Raw genomic sequence first — 23,711 nt, forward strand, 5'->3', positions numbered from 1 at the left:
TGTTCTTGGCTGTTCTGGAAGTTCTCAAAGGCATCTAGGCAACTTCTTGATTTTCATTCTCTATCTCTGTCCAATTTGTTAATATAAGAATAGGTATAATACATAATAATTCAATGCTATATCTAAACTTGAAGCTTTCTTGAATCTGTGTATCTCTGCTTTGTGCTAGGCATGACGCATCATACTCAAAGATGTCTGCTATACCAGTATAAGAATAAATCCTGCATCCTGAGCTTGAGGAATTAATGTTATGCTGAGATATAAGGTAAAAATGAACAAGAAAATGCTGCAGTATTTATTACAGATGTAGCACACTATAAATTAACTAAAAGTTAGTAGGTCTAAGTGTCAGATTCGTGGGTGGAGACCTCAGTTGAGTGTTTATCAAATACTTTTCCTGCCTCTTTCTGAACACTTAGGACACCTGGATGAGTCCACCTTTGCTTGCTTCTAAAGCTTTAAAGAAGGATTGGACAAACAGGAAAATAAAAATATAGACTGGAAGGTGGGCCATTATTTTTATTATGGGAGAATTGAAAATGAGTTAAAGTTAACTCTAGTGTGAAAAAACAGCCTGAATGCAACATTTTAATCCTAATACCATTGCTTTCCTGAATGAAAGGTCCAAATTTCCCAGCATCTCTGTACAATTCCATATGTAAAATTGGGAAAGAGATGGATTGAGTCAGCTTGATTTGGTAAGTGACTTGGTTTTCTCTCCAAGTCTTTTGGAAATCTCATTCTTGTGGGTCGAGACCCTCAGAAATCCTCCTTCTTCTGTCCTCTATTATTGAAATGACATCTTGTTCACAGAGTGAGCACTGGAAAAAAAAATATTTTGGAAATCTCACTCCTCTGCTTGACATACCAACAAAATACTCTTCAGTACGTTTTCTCAGAGAAGTGATAAATTATTCTTGGTTTGTAGTGGAAAGACTTCTTTGGAGAGTAGTTGGAATTTGAAAAGAAATCTAAACACAGATTAGGAATTTTATGGGGGAGACAGTAGAGAGAGGAAATTCCTCTTGTAGAGAATGTGTCTTATGCTAGGGACAGTGTGTATTTTTTGAGAGCCTAGCATTTATTGATGAAAAAGTGTGCAGTGAATCCTGGAATCTAGGCATCATCCACACTCTGGAAAGATTTAAATGCTAAGATGTGTGGAAAATCCAGTAGATGGTGGGAGAGTCCTAGAGGCTTTGCTGGAAATAGCAATGCAGTTGAAGTTTATTGGAGCAAAATTAGTATGGCTGTCATAGGTGAATTATCTAGAATAAGGCAAGTAAGTTTTAAAGAAATCAATTAATGAGCTATAAAAAGAGTCAGGGCAAGATATAATAAAAGTGTGAATTAATTCATGGCCATGGGCAGGTAGGGGAGTGGGCAAAAGAGATCCAAATCGTGAAAGTAGAATTCTGTGTGAGTTGATGTATACAACTTAAAATATAGTGAATGGCTCTCATAAATATAAGGTAAATCTGATGGGGGAGGGTGGGGTGTAGGGCTCCAAGAATATGTGTCTAGTTGATTAGGAACATGAGAGTGCCATTACTGGAAACTAGATAATCAGGAGGAGAGGGTGGTTGTTCCAGAGGATGGAAGCATAAGCTGCTGGGAGATCTAGAGGTTTTAGGCACAGAGTGTATTGTTTGTAAAGCCACATTTTAGAAGGTTAGATTCAATGGGAGTAAAAGGATGGATTGAAGGGGGGTGTTTTGAATAGCAGTCAGTTGATCATTAGAAGCTTCAAATGGCCATGGCACAATGGTGGGATACATAGTACGGAAATAGTGGGACATCGCAGCAAACGATGATTTGTGACTTCATAACTAAAGGGACTCTGTGTCTAGTGAGTGGTCATGCACATCGATGTTTAAGGAGAGGAATTTTCAGGGGCATAGAGCCTACATAATTTAAATACAGACATCGGTTTTCAACAAAAAGAGCAGTCCTTACTAATCCTTTTGGGAGCACTGACACAGCCACAGGAAAGGAGGGGAGAACTCCAGGTATTTTCACTGAGGGCCCCCCATAGTCAAAGGATAAAGACAAGAAAGACACACATTGATAAAGAAATTTTAATAACTGGAAGGAGAGGATAACACTTTTCAGCTTACAGAACTTGAGTACAATTACCTGACATCTATTTTTTAAGAAAGGGAAGGAAATTTAATTGAATGCACAGTTAGACATCTATCAAAATGAATTTTCTTTAAAAACCTCCTATAACAATATCCCATTTCTTTCTCAGCATAATGATTTCTTACCAACAAAGCCTGTCAGTGTTTCCTAGAAGCAATATTGAAGTGACTTCTTGCTGGAAATTCAGCAAATGAACTTTTTTTGCTCCCAGAATCTCTCTCCTCATTAGGCTAGTTAGAGATTTGCCCGGGGCTCCCAGGCCTTCTTCTCTCTGACGGATGCTAAGTGTAGAGGAGCTAATGGACACTTTAACTGTTAGGGGGCTTTCAATTCAATCCCTTGCAGCCTGGCAGCTCCTTCCAAGGCCTTTCAGAAGCACTGCAATCATATGCACAAATATGACGGTTAAATATGAGCTGGAAGGGAAATAGTTTTTATTTTTTTTCCTCATGACTAAAGGAAAAATTTGTTCAATATAGGGAGTAATTCTGGAAGGTTTCCAACAGGCTAGGACCCTCACACCTTAATAGGTCCCTTGCAGCAGACCTGTTTCTATATCAATTTGCCCCTTATAAGGAGAAAAGGGAGAAGGAAGCCTTTTCTCTAGTACTGGCTCTACTGATACAGCCTCATCCTATGAGCCATAATGGCATATATAGTTTTCTTGAAATTATCATCTAATAGCAATTGCTAATAGAATAAAGCAGCCTTAAAATAGCTTGGATGTATTTTCAAGTAAAGAAAAAATGGTAAGTACCCTGTGAACATGAAACATGTCTCCATGTAAATGTGTATTACCTGAGAATAGGTACAATCAGCAGTTTTCCCAATTACTTTAACTTTCTTTGATTTTCCCCTTCCGCCTCTGTTTGTCTTACCCTAATGCCAGTACCGACACGTTGGTCAGTGGTTATTCTCTATTGTATCCTCATCTTGCTGGAAGATCTTTTTATCGATCATTTCTTCCCCTTCTCAGTTTTCTCCCAACAAGCTTGGCACGGAGGCTCTTATTTTACAATTCTTGATTGCATTCTTAGTCTACAGGTTAAATTTGGTTTGGGGGATGTTGGCTTGATGTTTCAGATGGTTGAGATCCAATAATCCACAAATGTCTAGACATTCAAATGAGGTCAGGAAAAAAAAATCTATTCTCTGAAATTTATTTAGCAATTCCAGACATTGATTTGGAGAATGTGTCTTCCACAGGCAATTGAAAGAGAAATTCTTTCTGGTTCTAAATATGAATCAAAATGGCAAGACCCAGACTGCCCTATCTTTATAAATGTAAGCTCTTTTTGAAATCTATAAAGATGCTCCTGTGACTTTCTCTGGTGCTGAAGTGGCAAGGCACAATTTATCCAAAATGACTGCCATTGCTAGGAGTCAAGAGCTGAATACAAAGAGACACTGCCTTGCCAAGGCACTGGAGCTCAAACTTCAATACTGATGGCGGCTTTGTCTCCAGAGTGTTACCTCATGAATTCTTCAAGTCTACTGACTATTTTATTTCCTTGGCAAAAGTATATTTTGTATGGTGACTATAGGGCTTGATGGTATAAGGTCCAGCTCCTGTGCCTCCCAAGACTGCAAAAACTAAGGACTTTTGAATTTGTGGCAGTCTGTATGCTGCTTCTCTGGCAATAGCATCTCATTGTTAACTCTGATGGCATGACCTAACCTAACTATAATGTGACATATACTAGAAGAAGTAATGTGACAGAGTGGGTCAAGCAGGTGACGTTGAACTTGAAAAAGATGACACCTCATCTGAAACCAATCCTGCTTTCAGCAAAGATACTACCTCAAAGGGTGCCTCATTTTGTCCACATCCTTCAAGCTTTCGGATGAGGGTCATAGAAAGGCCACATCTGTTATGACTACAGACGTAAGCCACATTCGAGCCATGACAAAAGGCAATCTTGGAGAGATGATGTGCTCCAGAAATCAGTCAGAGGAGGTGTAATTAGGCAGTGATCATGAAGATGAGCTGTCTATATCCTGCATCATTGGAACTCCAAGACTGGCATCTGTAAGACAGCAGTCAAGTTGTTCCTCAAGTACATCAGGTGGAATGCATGATATTGAGAAAGCATTAATCAGTACCATTAAGACTTCATTGCAGAGTTGCACAACTTGGTCCAAGTTCATTTCCTCCTCTAATTAACAGAGTTCATATATTTATTCCATGTATCATACAGGGGCCAGTCAGAAATATAGAAACCATTCTAAGAATTTCAAAGAGAAGGAAATCCAGTGTGTAAACACAGTTAAATGTTGGAAAGGGTTGTAGGGAAATACTGGGAATCGGGGTGCTGCACAGATATCAGAAATTAGAGGAAGTCAGCTACTCCCCTCCTCCCAGTGCTGGTGAGAATAAGTGAGAAAGTGGATTTAATTCCTCACCCCAACCCACAGATGGAACTGAAGCCGTTTTTTTTTGTTTTGTTTTGTTTTGTTTTTTTCATTCTTTATCTGCTACTTCTGCTGCTAGAAACCAGCCTCAACATTCAACTGACAAGGAGTCCAGCAAATGTAGTTTCTAGTCTTCCAACCCTTCAAATACAGAGCAGATGATAGGATGGGGGTGGGGAGTAGAGTGGGATGCAGATGTGGATGGGGCTTAGGACAAAAAACCAATGTTTGGCACATCATACTTTAGTTATTGTAATTAAAGATGAACAAATCAAGGTTACACACACACACATACACACACATATGTATATTCAGTATTTAAATTAAAGATTGAGTCTAATGACCATGAAAGAGAAGCATACATGTTTAATATGTTACTACAAATCTTCTAAAACACCACATTTCTCTTTTAAGAAATCTTCTAAAACACCACATTTCTCTTTTTTAACATAAAGTAGAGTAAAAACAAATGATGGAAAATTAAAGAATTTACATTTGAGTCTCAAATTCTCTACAGCAAACTTTTTTTTTAACATGGCACAGAAATGCCTCATTATATTGATCATCAGAGAAAATAAGGTGTTACATTTAGCTGTTTTTTCACATAAGCAAAGACTATCTTTTTAATTTATTTTTAATCATTGTAATATTTTAAGAGTAACATTTATTGTTTTCCTGCATACAAAATTAATATCTGATGGAGGAGTTGGATCAAGATTGCAAACTGAGGTTATTTTTCTACTTCCCTTCTTACTGAGAGTTAACTAAAATGACAGAAATACTATTAAGATAAAATAATTTTATATAAACACTAGAACGTAAGAAAGGATTCAAAGGTTAAGCTTTCAGGAAATCCTGGAAGAGAGAGAGGAGTTGGGATAAATTTTCAGAGGATTCAAAACATAGAAAGATGCCTAATACCAATAATAAGAACTCTCCTTTAATACTTGTTTGAGAAAATCCAAGCTTTAAGACCACAAATACAAAACCAGAAGAGGTCCATATGATAATAAAATTACTGAATTTAGATTAGCTGAGCCAGCTGGATGCTTTCAGCTCTTCTATTTATATATTCTGTTTCTTTTTTCCTGTATACTCTGTGTATATATGATTTCATTTTATTGAGAGGGCAACACTGATGCTGAGATTTCTTCTGCTTCTTAATGTAAATATCTTTAAGCTGGATTATCCTTTATAATCTGAGTACAATTTTACATTGTCAAATATTTTCTTATGTACTTATATTCTAATTTAGTCATTCAGTTGAAAGAAATAAATCTGGGTTAATATTTGGTAATACATGGTTGAATAGGGGCATATATTTGACTGAGTCTTTTTAACTTGTCCAACTTCTAAGATCATTGGCTGAAGAGTAGATAGGCACAGTACTTACCAAATTTCCATTGACCTGTAACCCTGATGAAAACTTTTTGCTGCATGGTTTTGTCTGTATGTGTCTTTTTGTTTTGTTTGTTTTAATATACAGAAGGGAACCTAAGGAGCATATATTTAGTTCCTTGCCAGAATTAACATATCTAAATTTACAACTGCCAAAACGCATCACTCTTACAACTCATTAAAGGGCACCCCTTATTTTCAGCCATCAGCTATGATTTTTACTTGGAATTGTAGTCCCAGAAGGGGGCAGTATCCAGGAGTGAAATGACCCTAGGTTCTTCAGAAATTATTTTTCCATGTAGTAGGGGGTGGAAATATACAGTTTGACTACCAGCCTACTGGTTTACAAATTTATCATGTCACAATGAAGGTAAGTGAAAGTATAGAGTCGTTTTCTACCTGGACCACATTCTTGCCTTGAATTGTTTAATGCCATCCTGGGTCTTGGTAGATTTTTAGCCAATAATCTCCTAAATTTCAGGATGTTTGAAATCCAGCATCCCTTGTGCATTTTCACACTAATTTTAATCAAATAGTGCTATTTAGCTACCTTCTTCATTTCAAAGTCCAAGGGAAGATTATCTTCATTCTGAAGGGATAGAATTTTCCCCCCTTGGAGCAGTGTTGCAGTTTAAAGCCATTTGTCGATGATCAAACAGCATGTAAAGTGGTGGATCCAGGATTTAATTCAAGTCTGTATGTTACTAAAGGCTATCATCTTTATTTCTTCTTTTTCTAAATTTATTTTCACCAGCATAAATCATTAAGAAGGTGTGATTTAAACTAGGGCTTAAAAGGCAGACATTTTACACTCAGAATGACAGAAGTGGGCCTACCAAAGGGTGAGAAAAGTTGGAGAACAATTCAGAAGCAAGAAATTACACAACATCGAGGAAGACTTTCTGTGGAGTGTAGAATATATGTAGAGTCTTAGTGGCAAATAAGGCGATGATAGTGAAGTATTGCATAAGCTATTATACCATAAACTGAAGAAATTATACCTGCTTCTGTAAGCATCATTAACACTGACTTATTTTTGTATAGCTAGCAATGTATGCTGTATAGCTTGGAGTACAAGAGGGCATAAAAGTGATAAGGTACGTTCAGGCATTTTGGGATTGGAGATGCGTTGTATGTTGGGGAAAATGAAGCTTTATTGAAAGGAATTTTGAAAAACTAGTTAAATACAACATAGAGATTTATATATGAGTAGCTAAAATAATATTCACATTAATATCGTGTTATCCTAAGTAAGAAGTAGGTAAAGTCTTATTTCCAGAGAAAAATCCTAAGTTTAATTTTAGATATGCTTAGAATGAGGACATTATAGGTTACCCTGGAGATGATGTCCAATAGACAATGTAGGTTTAGATCCATCAGATAGCTTAAGGTTGCATTTTTGAGTATTCTAAATATAGGTGATAAAATGTATCCAGGAGAGAGTAACTGCTCAAATATCAATTAGAATGAATTGACTTTCATTGAATTGAAATGAATCAAACAGTGTTATCAAGTAGAATAGAGAAATAGTAGTCAAACAAAATGAAGCCAGGGTAGTGAATTTGCATTGTTAGAACAGGAGAAGCACAGAAGTGTGGCATAGGCTAAGGCAGGGCAAGAGCTGGAAAGAAGACTCTGGAAATGAGAACACAGAGTGGTCAGTATGGTAGCCAGAATTCAAGGAATTGCACAATATGTGAGTGATTCTGCATTTTAGAAAGCCATGTTTATTGAATATCTACTCTAATAAGTACAACAAATACACTAGTGAGAAGCCACTGCATGGATGTTGGTGTTGCAGTTCACAAGGCAGGCAACTCTGCCAGGTGCTAAGGTGCATACTGAAGTGAACCCTAGATACTCTTGTCCTTGAGGGGCTTGCATTTTGCTAAGGGAGATAAAACAAGGGAGAGAGAAGTAAAGTGAAAATGTCCTAGGAGAAAACAAGTTTATCTTTTCCCCAAAGACACTCACATTTTAGTGACATCTGCCACTTCCTCATTAACTCCTGATGAATTAATAAGAGCATAAAATGCACCCCATCTTTGCTAGACTATAAGCTCTATATAGTTAGAGACCAAGCAAGCCTTGTTCATGATGCTTCTTCAGTACCTAGAAGAGAACCTGGCACAAGAGTTCCTCAATAAAACATTAAAAAAAAAATAGATGGATGGATGGGTGACAAGGTGACCCTGACCTCTGCTCACAGGTGAATATACTGCTTTACATTACTACCTTTCTTTGTTCAGTTGTATTTACTCTTTTGCATCTTTCTAGTATTATTTCAATCCTTACCTGAACAACAACAAAACAGGTAATGAAGTACTGAGCATCGTTTCTGTTTGAAATCAGCCACATTGTATCTCTCAGCCTTATGTCCTTGATTTGTTCTTCAATATCATAGCAGAAACCAAGGTACCTTAAAAATGCAATAAAAAGATACTGTTAGATTTTTTTGAAAGATAGAAAAATGTAATTTTCTTCACTTTCTCAAAATGATACATCTTTCGAAAATATTAGACTTTGGACCAACTTCTGATTTCAGAACTAAGGAGTTGCCTTTCAATTACTTCCTACATGAACATAATGTGATTTGATATTGTCACCTGGTTCGAATAAATGGAAAGTTATTTGCAGTTAGTCTGAGAGGTTCTGAAGGACTCTTTTTGGAGAGTTGATCAGATTTTGCTAGACTCTGAAGTCCTTGGGATCCCTGCAACCACCCAAGTACAGCAAATTATTTGAGGAAGAGATGAGAAAACTTGTTCTGATTAAACTGAAACTATTATCTGACTTTCTCAACCTTCAGATGACTTAGGAACAAATGCACTCAGCACATGTCTCTTTCTAAAATGTTTCCCCCCCCCCTTAGTGTTAATATCAGGATGAAAGCACAGGCCTACAATAGATGAAGAAATCTGCGGGTTCTGTAGATACAGGAAATGTGTGATGTAAATCTCAGGAAGCCATTTTATTTCATAGATTTGCAGGTTGATTCTGGATATTGTGTGAGGCTGGGTTCTTCATCTCTATTAAAACCAGTCCGGAAGCATTCTTTTAAATTTTTTTTTAATTTTTTGCTTTTTAGGGCTGCACCCATGGCTTATGGGGGTTCCCAGGCTAGGGGTTGAATTGGAGCTGTTAGTCACCAGTCTATGCCACAGCCACGAAAACGAGGGATCCAAGCCATGTCTGTGACCTGCACCAAGCTCACAGCAATGCTGGTTCTTAACCCACTGAGCGAGGCCAGGGATTGAACCCACGACCTCATGGTTCCTAGCCAGATTTGATTCTGCTGTGCCACAACGAGAACTCCCCAGTCTGGAAGCATTCTGAAACAACATCTTGAAGAAGTAGTACTCCTGCAGAATGGATCACAAAGGCACAGGTATTGATGCACCTTAAAATTATATTGTAAGTTGCATGGCTACGTTTGTATGTACAGTATTTCTTTGGGATACTGATGGGCTTCATTGAGCTCAACATTGGGAATTATTTTTAGGGAAGTCTAGGGAAGTATATGTTAAGGGTCAGAAAACATGATACAGGAGTGACGTGTCAGAATTTTCTTTTTCTTTTTTTTTTAATTGTTATTTCCCCAATACAATTTTTTTCTACTGTACAGCATGGTGACCCAGTTACACATATATGTATACATTCTTTTTTCTCCCATTATTATGCTCCATCATAAGTGGCTAGACATAGTTCTCAGTGCTACACAGCAGGTTCTCATTGCTAATCCATTCCAAAAGCAATAGTTTGCATCTATTAACCCCAAGCTCCCAGTCTATCCCACTCCCTCCCCCTCCCCCTTGGCAACCACACGTCCATTCTCCAAATCCATAATTTTCTTATCTGTAAGTAAAATTTGTGCCATATATTAGATTCCAGATGTAAGTGATATCATATGGTATTTGCCTTTATCTTTCTGACTTACTTCACTCAGGATGAGAGTCTCTAGTTCCATCCATGTTGCTGAAAATGGCTTTATTTTGTTCTTTTGTTATGGCTGAGTAATATTCCATTGTGTATATATACCTCAACTTGCTAATCCAATCATCTCTCCAGGGACATTTGGGTTGTTTCCATGTTTTGGCTATTGTGAATAGAGCTGCAATGAACACGCGGGTGCATGTGTCTTTTTTAAGGGAAGTTTTGTCTGGATATATGCCCAAGAGTGGGATTGCTGGGCCATATATATGGTAGTTCTATGTATAGTTGTCTAAGATACCTCCATACTGTTCTCCATAGTGGTTGTACCAGCTTACATTCCCACCCACAGTGCAGAAGGGTTCTCTTTTCTCCACACCCCCTCCAGCATTTGTTATTTGTGGTCTTATAAATAATGGCCATTCTGACTGGTGTGAGGTGGTATCTCATGGCAGTTTTGATTTGCATTTCTCCAAGAATCAGTGATGTTGAGCATTTTTTTCATGTGCTTGTTGGCCATCTGTAAATCTTCCTTGGAGAAATGTCTATTCATGTCTTTTGATCATTTTTCCATTGGGTTGTTGGCTTTTTTGATGTTGAGTTATATAAGTTGCCATGCTCCTGGGTTGGAAAAATTAATATTGTAAAAATGGCCATACTACCCAAAGAAATCTACAGATTCAATGCAATACATATCAAATTACCCATGACATTTTTCACAGAACTAGAACAAACAATTCAAAAATTTATATGGAACCACAAAAGACCCAGAATTTCCAAAGCAATTCTGAGGAGCAAAAACTGAGCAGGAGGCATAACTCTCCCAGACTTCAGGCAATATTACAAAGCCACAGTCATCAAGACAGTGTGGTACTGGTACCAAAACATACAGAAAGACCAATGGAACAGAATAGAGAACCCAGAAATAAACCCAGACACCTATGTTCAATTAATCTTTGACAAAGAAGGCAAGAACATAAAATGGGAAAAAGACAGTTTTTTCAGCAAGTATTGCTGGGAAAACTAGGCAGTTGCATGCAAATCAATGAAACTAGAACACACCCTCACACCACACACCAAAATAAACTCAAAATGGCTGAAGGACTTAAATATTAGACAAGTCAACATCAAACTCCTGGAAGAGAACATAGGCAAAACATTCTCTGACATCAACCTTACAAATGTTTTCTCAGGTCAGTCTCCCAAAGCAACAGAAATGAAAGCAAAAATAAACCAATGGGACCTCATCAAACTAACAAGCTTTTGCACAGCAAAGGAAACCAAAAAGAATACAGAAAGACAACTTACATAATGGGGGGAAAATAGCTCCAAATGATGCAACTGACAAGGGCTTAATCTCTAAATTATACAATAATTTTATTTTTCTGATAATTTCCCAGGCTGGAGAGGGGAGAGAAAGAATTCATAGAATATGATTATGACTGTGGAAGGCCAGGTGTATTTTAGAAGAATAGAGGAAGGGCTGTGGTACTCTAGTGATGGAGAGAGCATTGGGTTGGAGATCCAACATGGATGAGAAAGCACTGCAGTAGCTACCTGTAATCTCAAAAGAGTGCACAGAAGTACCACATGGGAGGCAGAGGCAGCTGAATGTGTCCATACACAAGGAATTTTCTCTTTACTTTTGACAATAAGGATGGTTTTCTGCTAAGTGGAAATGCTTAGACTTGATCTCTACATATTTAAAAGCTATTTTATGTCCTTGATATGGAAAAGCATTAAGATAAAAGTAATGTTTTAAATTAAATCTGCCATACTTATTGATAACAGCTAACTTTTTTAAAAGTACTTAGTTTATGCCAGGCTCTGTTCCTGTAATATATACATTACTTTAAACCTCAGAACAATTTGATGAGATTGCTAATAATGCCTCTTTTCAGATGAATAAATGAGAGTTGGAAAAGTTAAATAACTTCCCAAGAATACACAGGTAATAAAAGGCAGGTTAGGAAACCAAATCTAGATATTTGGACTCCAGAGTCTGCTGAATCGCTATGCTGCGAATTCTGTTTGTAGTATATCTTTAAATAATAATGAAGATTTTTACAACAAAATAACTTTCAATAGTTTCATATTATTGTTTGATAGGGGTATATCAGAAGACATTTACTCAGTTCTCTTTGGTAAACAGTTGGTTTGTTTTCCATTTTTGAAAAATGCTATCATAAACAAAGCTGCGTGGGTTTTTATCTTTGCAAACATATCCCCAGGAAAAATCAGTTCTTACCAGTGAAACAACTGGATCAAAGGATATGCATAGTTTTAGGATTTTGACATATGGTATAATAAATCCCTCTCCAGAAAGATGTGCCCAGTTTGCACTGCACCATCAGAGATTGAGATGATCAGTATTCCTAAACCTTCACCAGAAGTCATTATTATATTTTCTTTATCTTTGACAGTTTGATAATCATAGTACAACTCAATGTGGTTTTAATTTGAACTTCTGATTGCTAATCAAAAAAATTTGACTATTTTCATACCTGTAATGCTGATTCACATTTCTTTGGTGAATTAAGTGATCCCAGTGTTGTACGATTTACTTGTAATAATATTTTGTAGAGTGCAGTTATCACTCCCTTTGTCATATTTATTGAAAATACTTTCCTAGAGATCTGATTTTATCCTTTTTAGATATAAAAAAAGTTTTTAAAATGTGTAAGCCAAACATATCAATATTTTTCTTTAAATCAGCATTTAGTTTGATCCTTAGAAAGTTTATATATTTTTTCCTCATATTTTGTATTGTTCTTTATCATTTTAATTTAGAAAAAAACTACCTGTGATTTGTTTTGATGAATGATATGAAGGAGACAGATTGCTTTTTGTTTATCCTAAAATAATTAGCCATTTGTCCCAGTTTATCAAGTTACTTTTCAGCCAGATAATTCCATTCATACTATTAACATGACTTATTATACTATTAATATATAATATTAATATATTGGGTAATATTGAATCATACAACTTAATTTATGTATTAATATGAATCAACTCTTGTGATATTTAACTTATTTATGATGATGTGTTTCTGTTTTATTAGAAAATTACTTGTTTTTGGAATTTCTTGATGTCTCAGCAGGTTAAGGATCTGATATTGTCACTGCTATGGCACAGGTTCGATCACTGGTCTGGGAACTTCTGCATGCCAGAGACATGGCCAAAAGAATAAAAAAGGAATGATACAGAACTACTGAAGAAACAAAAGGAAAAAAAAAACAGGTAATAACTGCTATTAGGTTATTAGGTTAGATCCTTTCATCTCTGTTGACTGTAGTTTTTGACATGCATTTATACATCCTGATTTGTAATCTATTTTAAAATTCAGTAACACTAGAAATTTTTCTCTACATAAATATACATTTATAATATCAAATGTAGTGACTACACAGTCTGGCATTAAAAAATGCTGAAGTTTATGCATCCGATCACAGATTATTTTGTATTGAGTTGCTTTTCAGTGCTGCTCATAGCAATAATGTAACAAGCATATATCTACATCTTTGTGAAAGATATGTTTGATGGTAAAAAGATAAAACATAGGTTTTTCTGGGAAGTTCTAACATTCTTCCCCTTCATTCTGCATACATGTGAAAACAAAAATCTTCTCTCTGAAGCATTGTGTTTTGGTCTTTTTTTCATTTTTTAAAATTTTTTTATTGTTATTTCCCCAATACAATTTTTTTTTCTACTGTACAGCATGGTGACCCAGTTACACATACAAGTATACATTCTTTATTCTCCCAATATCATGCTCCGTCTTAGACATAGTTCTCAGTGCTAAATAGCAGGATCTCATTGTTAATTCATTCCAAAGACAATAGTTTGCATCTATTAACCCCAAGCTCCCAATCCATCCCACCCCCCCTCCCCCTTGGCAACCACAAGTCTACAGTTCATTTACAGAGTTGTGTCAATTTGTGCTATACAGCATAGTGACCCAGACACACACACACACACACACACTCTTTTTTTCTCATATTATCTTTCATCATGGTTTCTCCGAAGAGATTGGATATAGTTCCCCATTCTATACAGTAGGACCTCATTGCTTATCCATTTTAAATATAATAGTTGGTATCAACCAACCCCAAGCTGTTTTTTTTTTAATTCAGTGAATTTTATTACATTTACAGTTGTACAACCATCATCACAACCTAATTTTATAACCTTTCCATCCCAAGCCCCCAGTCCACCCCTCTCTCACCCTCATACTTGTCCCCTTGGTAACCATAAGTTTTTCAAAGTCTGTGAGTCTCTTTCTGTTCTGCAACTAAGTTCAGTTGTATCCTCTGTGTGACTTCACATATAAGTAATAGCATATGATGTTTGTCTCTCACTGTCTGACTAACTGCACTTAATATGGTAATTTCTAGGTTCATCCATGTTGCTGCAAATGCCATTATTTCCTTCTTTTTATGGCTGAGTAACATTCCATTGTATATATGTATCACATCCTCTTTATCCACTCCTCTGTTGCTGGACATTTAGGTTGCTTCCATGTCTTTGTCTTGGCTGGTGCATATAGTGCTTCAGTGAACACTGGGGTATATTTTCAAGTCATGGTTTTCTTAGGCTAGATGCCCAGGGATGGGATTGCTGGATCATATGGTGATTTAATTTTTTAGATTTTTGAGGAATCTCCATACTTTTTTCCATAGTGCTTGCACCAGTTTATATTCCCACCAAAAGCGTAAGAGGATTCCCTTTTCTCCACACCTCCAGAATTTATTGTTTGTAGACTTTTTGATAATGGCCATTCTGGCTGGTGTAAGGTGGTACCTCATAGCAGTTTTGATTTGCATTTCTCTAATAATGAGTGATGTTGAACATCTTTTCTTTTTTTTTAGCCATCTGTTTTATTTGGATAAATTTCTGTTTATATCTTCTGCCCATTTTTTGATGGGGTTGTGGGTTTTTTTGATATTGAGTTACAAGAGGTGTTATGTATTTTGGAGATTAATCACTTGTCACTTGCTTCATTTGCAAATATTATCTCCCATATTGTGGGATGTTTTTCATTTTGTTTATGGTTTCCTTTCTGGTTAAAAACTTTTAAGTTTTATTAGGTCCCATTTGTTTATTTTTGTTTTCATTGTCATTACTTTAAATGGAGGATCTGAGAAGATATTGCTGCAGTTTATGTCAGAGAGTGTTCAGCCTATGTTTTCCTCTAAGAGTTTTATGGTATCCAGTCTTATATTTAGGTATTTAATCCATTTTAGTTTGTTTTTGTGTATGGTGTTAGAGAGTGTTCTAACTTCATTCTTTTACAAGTGGCTGTACAATTTTCCTAGCCCCACTTGTTGAAGAGACTGTCTTTTCTCCATTGTATATTTTTGCCTCCCTTGTCATAGATCAGTTAACCATAGGTGCTTCAGTTTATTTCTGGGGCTTTCCATCCTATTCTATTGATCTATATTTCTGTGTTTGTACAAGTGCTATAGTATTTTGGTGAGTGTAACTGTGTAGTATAGTCTGACGTCAGGGAGCCTGATTCCTCCAGCACCACTTTTCTTTCTCAGGATTGCTTTGGCTATTCAGGGTATTTATTTTGTGTTCCCAAATTTTGAAATGTTTTTTTCTAGTTCTGTGAAAAATGCCATTGGTAATTTGATAGGGATTGCAATGAATCTGTAGATTGCCTTAAGTAGTACAGTCATTTTGGAAATACTGAGTTTTCCAATCCAAGAGTATGGTATATCTTTCCATCTGTTTGTGCCATCTTTGATTTCTTTCGTCAGCATCTTATAGTTTTCAGAGTACAGGTTTTTTGTCTCTTTAGTTAGTTTTATTCCTAGGTATTTTATTCTTTTTGATGCAATGATAAATGGGATGGTTTCCCTAATTTTTCTGGTTTTTCATTGTTAGTATAAAGAAACACAATTGATTTCTGTGTATTAATTTTGTAGCCTGAAACTTTACCAAATTCACTGATGACCTCTAAGAGTTTTTTTGGTAGCAACTTTTAGGATTTTCTAGGTATAGTATCATGTCATATGCAAATAGTGATAGTTTTACTTCCTCCATTCAAATTTGGATTCCTTTCAATTCTTTTTCTTCTCTGATTGCCATGACTAGGACTTCCAAAACTGTTTTGAATAGTAGTGGTGAGAGCGGACATCCTTGTCACATTCCTGATCTTAGTGGGAATTCCTTCCGCTTTTCACCATTGAGAGTGATTTTAGCTGTGAGTTTGTCATATATGGCCTTTATTATGTTGAGGTAGGTTCCCTCCATGCCCATTTTCTGGAGGGGTTTATTAGAAATCGGTGTTGGATTTTTTCAATGGCTTTTTCTGCATCTATTGAGAGGATCATATGGTTTTCTTCAGTTCATTAATATGGTGTATTACACTGATTAATTTGCAGGTACTGAAAAATCCTTTCATCCTGGGATAAATCCCACTTGATAATTGTTTCTGATCCTTTTCATGTATTTCTGGATTCCGATTGCTAGTATTTTGTTGAGGATTTTTGCATCTATGTTCATCAGTGATATTGTCCTGTAGTTTTCTTTTTGTGTGTTGTCTTTGTCTGGTTTTGGTATCAGGTGATGGTGGCCTCTTATAATGAGTTTGGGAATGTTCCTGCCTCTGCAGTTTTTTTTTGGAATAGTTTCAGAAGGATAGGTGTTAACTCTTTGAATGTTTGGTGGAATTCACCTGAGAAGCCATCTGGTCCTGGACATTGGTTGAAAGTTTTTTAAATGCAGTTTCAAATATGGTACTTGTGATTGGTCCATTCATCTTTTTTGTTTCTTCCTGGTTTAGTCTTGGAAGATTGTACCTTTCTAAGAATTTGTCAATTTCTTCTAGGTTTTCTATTTTATTAGCATGTATTAGCCTGTAGCAGTCTCATGATTATTTGCATTTCTGTGATGTCTAGTGTAACTTCTCCTTTCTCATTTCTAGTTTTATTGAATTGAGTCCTCTTTTTTTGCTTGATGAGTCTAACGGTTTATTAATTTTGTTGCTCTATTCAAGGAACAAGCTTTTAATTTTATTGATCTTTTCTATTGTTTTCTTTGTTTCTAGTTCACTTATTTCTGCTCTGATTATGATTTCTTTCCCTCTGCTAACATTGAGTTTTGGTTATTCTTCTTTCTCTAGTTCCTTTAGGTGTAAAGTTAGGTTGTTATTTGAAATGTTTCTTGTTTCCTGAGGTGGGCTTGTATTGCTACAGACTTCCCTCTTAGAACTGCTTTTGCTACATCAACAAGTTTTGGATTGTTGCATCTTTGTTGTCATTTGTGTCTAGGAATTTTTTTAATTTCTTCTTTTACTTCTTTGGTGAGCCATTGGTTTTTTAGTAGCATGTTGTTTAGTCTCCACATGTTTGTGTTTTTTGAAGTGTTTTCTTGTTGTTGATTTATAGTCTTAGAGCATCGTGGTCAGAAAAGATGCTTGATGTGATTTCACTTATTTTTTTCTTTCTTTTTAGGGCCACACCTGCAGCATATGGAAGTTCCCAGTCTAGAGGTCGAACTGGAGATACCACTGCTGGCCTATGCCACAGCCACATCAACACAGGACCCAAGCCGCATCTGTGACCTACACTACAACTCATGGCAATGCCATATCCTTAACCCACTAAGTGAGGCCAGGGATTGAACCTGCATCCACATGGTTCCCAGCCAGGTTGGTTAACCACTGAGCCATGAGGGGAACTCCCTGATTTCACTTTTTAAAATTGAAATCATTTCAAGCATATATGTGTAAACATACAGGGTTCACTTGTATGTTATTTGTTGCCTTTCCCTGGCTGTTTCAAGCTTGTTTTAAGTTGCTGGTTTCTAATTGCAAATCCATCTCTGGTATCCTGCATTTGTACCCTCCTTTCTTGTGATTTCTGGTTTTTGGTAGCATGTTTGTGTGTGGTTGATTTCCTACCTTTGCTATATGCTTGCCTTTATGGTGAGACTTATTTTCCTGTTTCTAGTTGTTGCCTTTTCTTTTCCACCTAGAGAAGTTCCTTTGGTATTTGTTGTAAAGCCAGGTTAGTGGTGCTGAATTCTCTTAGTTTTTGCTTGTCTGCAAAGTTTTATCTTTTTTATTTCTCCTTCAAATCTGAATGAGAGCTTTCAGTAAAGTAATTTTTTTTTCTTATTGTTTTTCCTTTTACCACTTTAAGTACATTGTGCCACTCCCTCCTGGACTGAAGAGTTTCTGCTGAAAAATCATCTTATAACCTTATCAGGGTTCACCTGTATGTTATTTGTTGCCTTTCCCTAGCTGTTTTCAGTATTTTTTTTCTTTGTCTTTAATTTTGGTCAGTTTGATTATTATGTGTCTTGTGGTGTTCCTCCCTTGGTTTATTTTATATGGTATTCTTTGTGCTTCTTGGATTTGAGTGAGTAATTACTTTCCCATGCCAGTGAAAATTTCAACTATTACCTCTTCAAATATTTTCTCCAGCCCTCTGCGCTCTCTCTTCTCCTTCTGGCACCCCTATGATGGAAATGTTGTTATATTTAAAGTTGTCCTAGAATTCTCTTAGACTGTCTTCATTTCTTTTTATTCTTTTTTCTTTATTCTATTCTACATCGGTGACTTCCACCAGCCTGTCTTCCACCTCGCTTATTCATTATTCTGCCTCCTGTATCCTGCTATCACTTCCTTCTAGTGACTTTTTTATTTCAGTTATTATATTTTGCATCTCTGCTTGCTTAATCTTTAAATATTCTGTTTGTTCACTGTTTCTTGTAAATTTATCAATCATTGCCTCCAGGTTTTTTTTTTCTTTACCAGACCTTTAATTATGTTTACTACAATTATTCTAAAGTCTTCTTTAAGGTGATTGCTTATCTTCAGATTGCTTAGCTGTTATTCTGGAGGTTTTTTTTTTCCTGTTCTTTCATTTGGGTCATATTTTTCTGCCTTTTCATTCTGTAGATTTTTGTGAGGTCTTCTTTTTTTTCAGGCTATAATGTTGTAGCCTCTTGCTACTGGTGTCTTCCCCCCTGTATGTGAAGTTAGTTGGTACAGAGGCTTATTGCATGCTTCCCAAAATGGGAGGGACTGGTTGGTAGGTGGAGCTGATTCTTATCCCTCTGGTGGGTGGGGCTTTGTTTACCAGTGTGATTAGAGGTGGCTGTGTGCCAAGAAGCAATTTAGGCTGCCTGATTGTTGATGGGTGGGGCTGTGTTCCCACCCTGTTTGCTGTTTGGCCTGGGGCTTCTCAGTCCTGATGGGTGGGGCCAGATTTTTTAAAAATGGCCAACTCCAGGGGAATTCACACCAATAATTATTCCTACAATCTCTTCCTCCAATATCCTTTCCCCACAACAAGCCAAGCTGCCCCTTTTTTTCCTAGGAGATCCTCCAAGATCTGCAGGTAGGTCTGACCCAGATTCTTATGGAATCATTGCTTTTCCCTGGGACCCAGTGCACATGAAAGCTCTCCAAGGTGGAATCTCTGTTCTCCCCAAACGAGTAGAGGTCCCATGCACAAGCCCTGCTGGTCTTCAATGCCAAATGTTCCAGGGGCTCCTCCTTCCAATGTCAGACCCCAGGCATGGGAACCTGACATGGGGCTCAGAACTCTCATTCCTGTGGGAGAGGCTCTTTGATAGTTATTTCCCAGTCTGTGGGTTGCCTACCCAATGGGGTACTGAATTGCTTATATTGGGAAAGCACCCTCTCCTACCATCTTGATGTGGCTGCTTCTTTGTTTTTGGGTGTAGGATACCTTTTTTGTTTTTTTCCAGCCTATTTTGTTGATGATTGTTTAGCAGTTGGTTGTAATTTTTTCCATGAGAGAACGTGAGCTTAAGTTCTTCTTCTCCACCATCTTAAGTGTCTTTCTTGTTTCCCAAGTTAAGATGATATTGCTGTAAACTTCCCTCTCAGGACTGCTTTAGGTGTGTCCCATAGGTTTTCGATTATTGTATCTTTTTGTCATTTGCCTCCAAGTAGCTTTTGTTTTCCTCTGATTTCTCCAGAAGGAATCAATAGCAGGATAATGGCAGCAGAAGGAAGAATAAATGAAGTGGAAGACAGAGTGATGGAAATCACTGCCATAGAAAGGAATTGAAAAACAAAAATGAAAAGGACTGAGAAGCAAAAAAAAAAAAAAAAAAAAAAAAAGGGCAGTGGAGGAGTAGGACATGTGGTTCACCTACTCCCACAAATACACTGAAAAATCCATCTATATATGGAACTATTCTCACAGAAAAGTAGCTGAATGCTGACATAAGAACTCCAAGACGCTGATATAGCAAGAAAAACTTCACGAAATATGTAGGAAAAAAGAAGAAAAAGAAACTGAGAAACAAAGCAGGTCAGGCCTTGTGCTCCTAGGAGGGAGCTGGAAAGAATAACTCCTACACCCTGGGAAGTTCCCCACACCAGCAAAGAGACCAGTGGAAACCAGAGGCGGCCATTTGTAGTATTTGAAAGAGAGCACTGCAATTGGTGTAAATAGAAATGCTTCACAAGAAACAGTCAGTATCACCGCCCTGCACTTCCCAACCAAAGGCTGATGTGATCAGGGGCTGGGAAATGAAACTCCAGCTTTGGAGGTCAGACTTAGAAAGAGATCTGGGGCTGTCTACATGGGGAAAAACTAGGATTAGTAACACAGAGACATCCTGAAGGGACTAGAGACTGGAGTGATCACATTTGAGTCTGTAAGCTGTGGAGCCTGGTCAGGCTTGGAAGCTAGATGCCATTGTTAAGGGGTGCTGGATCTCTGGCAAGTGATCTCAGGTCACAAGACCTGCCAGCTGTTCCAGCTATAAGATTGACCCCTGAGCAGCAGCTCCTTAGCAACAGTTGGGGAGCAGCCATAGCCCTTAAGGCTATAGAGAAAGTGGATCAAGCAGAGCAAATACTTGAAGCAGACAGAGGGGACTCTGGAATAGCACAGTCACTGTGACCAGAGCCAGCAGCTGGGCCGGGAAAAAGTGAAGTGATTGCTACAACAATGGAAAGGCCCCTAAGGGACACACGAGGCTTCCTGGGCAAGCAGAAAGCCACAATTTTTCAAGGAGGTGGAAGGTGAATTTGGAAACAGTGTGGTGGACTTTTCAGGAATTTGTAGGGGACCCCTGGGTGGGCAGAGAACCTCAATTTACCTGGAGGGTGGAGAAAATTATGCATAAAATAGCACAGACCATCCAGAGTGTTGAAAGGAGTTTCCTAAGTGGGAGGAAAGCTGCAACTTGTTGAGAAGGCAAATGGTGAATCTGGAAAGAGTACAGACAGTGAAGGAATTTGTGAGGTCCCCTAGGTGGGCAGAGAGCCTCAATTTACCTAGGGGGTGAAGAAAATTATTCTTGAAACAGTGCAAATGATACTTGGAACTGGAAGGGGCCTCCTAAGTGGGCAGAAAGCCACGTTTTGTCTAGGGGGCCAAAAGTGAATTTGGAAACAGCATGCACTGTGCAGAAGTCTGCACAGATCCCCTTGGGTGGGCAGAGAATCTCGATTTCCCTAGGAGGCAGAAGAAGTTATTTCTGAAACACCACAACGTAACCTTGAGTATAGTACAAGCTCCATGACCCCAGCCAACAATCAAGTAGGGGACCACAGAAGCAACATAAATAGCACTCATAGCCAAACGAGTTGAGAATATCCCACTGGCACACGTTTTACTTTGCAGCAGCTAAGGGGAGCATTCTGCCAATGGCCTGGTAGGGGGAGGGACCTCTGGAATAGTGCAAGGCCTACAGCAACAGAGAGAGTTTCTTAGCAACAGATAAAAAGCAGTGTTCCCTAGGCCAGCCAAACAAAGGGAGAGACTGCAGAAAGATATTCTGCAGCTACAGAGAGCAACCCCAAGAGCCTCCCCAACAAAGGGAGGGACTTCAGGAGCATCTGCTGACATTACCAACTGCAGGAAATTGTCCTGAGAACTACTTGGAAGCAAGAGGAACCACTGCTGCCCACCCCCCAGCACAAAAGCAACCCCATGAAATGTGAACTACTGGCAACTCACAGACCCTATTCCTTGCAGCCACCCAACTTCAGGGTAGATAGAGTAATATGTCAGCTCCTATCACAAGCTCAGTGTATACATGAGCCACTACCACCCATGAGAACTACAAGACTAGGCATCAGCTCCTGCATCTACATACCGTCCCTTAAGGGACAAAAATTATAGACAGCCACTATAAGACAACAATAAAATACCTATCAGACAAAGGAACAAGACAAAAATCACAGGAAAAAAAAATGAGGAGATAGGTAATCTACCTGAAAAAGAATTCAGAATGATGATAGTAAATATGAGCCAAGATCTTGGAAAAAACAATGAAGGCACAGACACAGAAGTTAAAAGAAATGTTTAAAAAAGAGCTAGAGGAGCTAAAGAACAAGTAAACTAAGCTGGACAGCACAATATCTTAAATGAAAAACACATTAGAAGGAATCAAGAGTAGGATAATGGACACAAAAGAACAAATAAGTGATATGGAAGACAGAGTGGTAGAAATCACAGCCACAGGGAAAAAAAGAATGAAAAGAACTGAGGAGATTATAAAAGTTCTCTGGAACAACATCAAACATACCAACATTCATATCATAGAGGTCTCAGAAGGAGAAAAGAAAGAGAAAGGGTCAGAGAAAATATTCAAAGAGATTATGGTCAAAAACTTCCCTAATCTGGGAAAGGAAACACTCACTCAAGTTTAGGAAGTACAGAGAAACTCACACAGGATAAACCCAAGGAGAAACACAGCAAGATGCATACTAATCAAACTAACAAAACATAAATACAAAGAAAAAATATTAAAAACTACAAGGGAGAAGCAACAAGTAACATACAAGGGAACCCCCATAAGAATAATAGCTGATCTTTCAGTAAAAACTCTGCAAGCTAGAAGGGAGTGGCAATATATATTTAAGGTGATGAAGGGTAAGAATCTAGAACCACAAATACTATACTCAGGCAAGGCTCTCATTCAGATTTGATGGAGGGATTAAAAAATTTCCAGACAAACAAAAGCAAAGAGAATTCATCACCTCCAAACCAGCTCTGTAACAACTAATAAAGGACCTTCTCTAGGCAGGAAAGAAAAATCTACAATTAGAAACAAGAAAATTCCAAATGAGAAAACTCACTGGTAAAGACAAAAATGATATAAAGGCAGGAAATCACACATTGACAGGAATGATGTCAAAAATAACAAACATGAGAAGACAAATGCAGAATATTGAAAATGCATCTGAAAATAAAAGAATAACCCAAAATAATTCTGTACACATATAGTTGGTTATATTCAAATCTCATGGGAACCACAAACCAACAAAATATAATGGGCAAAAATAATTAACAAAATGGCAATAAACACGTACTTATCTATAATTAGGCTGAATGCAAATGGATTAAATGTTCCAACCACAAAACACAGACTGGCTGAATGGATATGAAAACAAGACCCATATATATGCTGTGTTTACAAGACACCCACTTCAGACCTAATAGAGATTGAAAGTGAGGAAATGGAAGAAAATATTACATACAAATGGAAATTAAAGCAAAGTGGGAATAGCAATACCCATATCAGACAAAATAGACTTTAAAATGATGACAGTCAAAACAGACAATACCACATAATAATCAAAGGATCTATTTAAGAAGTAGACATAAAAATTGTGTATCCCAATATAGGAGCACCCCAATATATAAGGCAACTGCTGACAGCCATAAAAGGATAAACTGACTGCATCACAATAATAGTGGGGGACTTTGACACCCCACTTTCATCAATGGACTGACTGTCCAGACAGAAAATCAAGAAAGAAACACAGCTCTTAAATGACACTCTAGATCAGATAGATTTAACTATATTTATAGAACATTCCA

At 37.4% G+C, this 23,711-nt stretch overlaps 1 long non-coding RNA gene across 1 annotated transcript in view; it reads right to left on the reverse strand.

The window, feature by feature from the left end:
• The window catches only part of LOC102159977, a 765,938-nt gene continuing 743,745 nt past the window's right edge, over window positions 1,519–23,711 (reverse strand). Inside the window, exons 8-9 of the long non-coding RNA XR_002342830.1 lie at window positions 8,248–8,371; window positions 1,519–7,840 (exon numbers count right to left, since the gene is read on the reverse strand). This is a non-coding gene — a long non-coding RNA (uncharacterized LOC102159977). The remainder of the gene's footprint in view (window positions 7,841–8,247; window positions 8,372–23,711) is intronic.

The sequence above is a fragment of the Sus scrofa genome, chromosome 3 (genome assembly GCF_000003025.6).
Source record: "Sus scrofa isolate TJ Tabasco breed Duroc chromosome 3, Sscrofa11.1, whole genome shotgun sequence".
Taxonomy (NCBI): Eukaryota; Metazoa; Chordata; class Mammalia; order Artiodactyla; family Suidae; genus Sus; species Sus scrofa.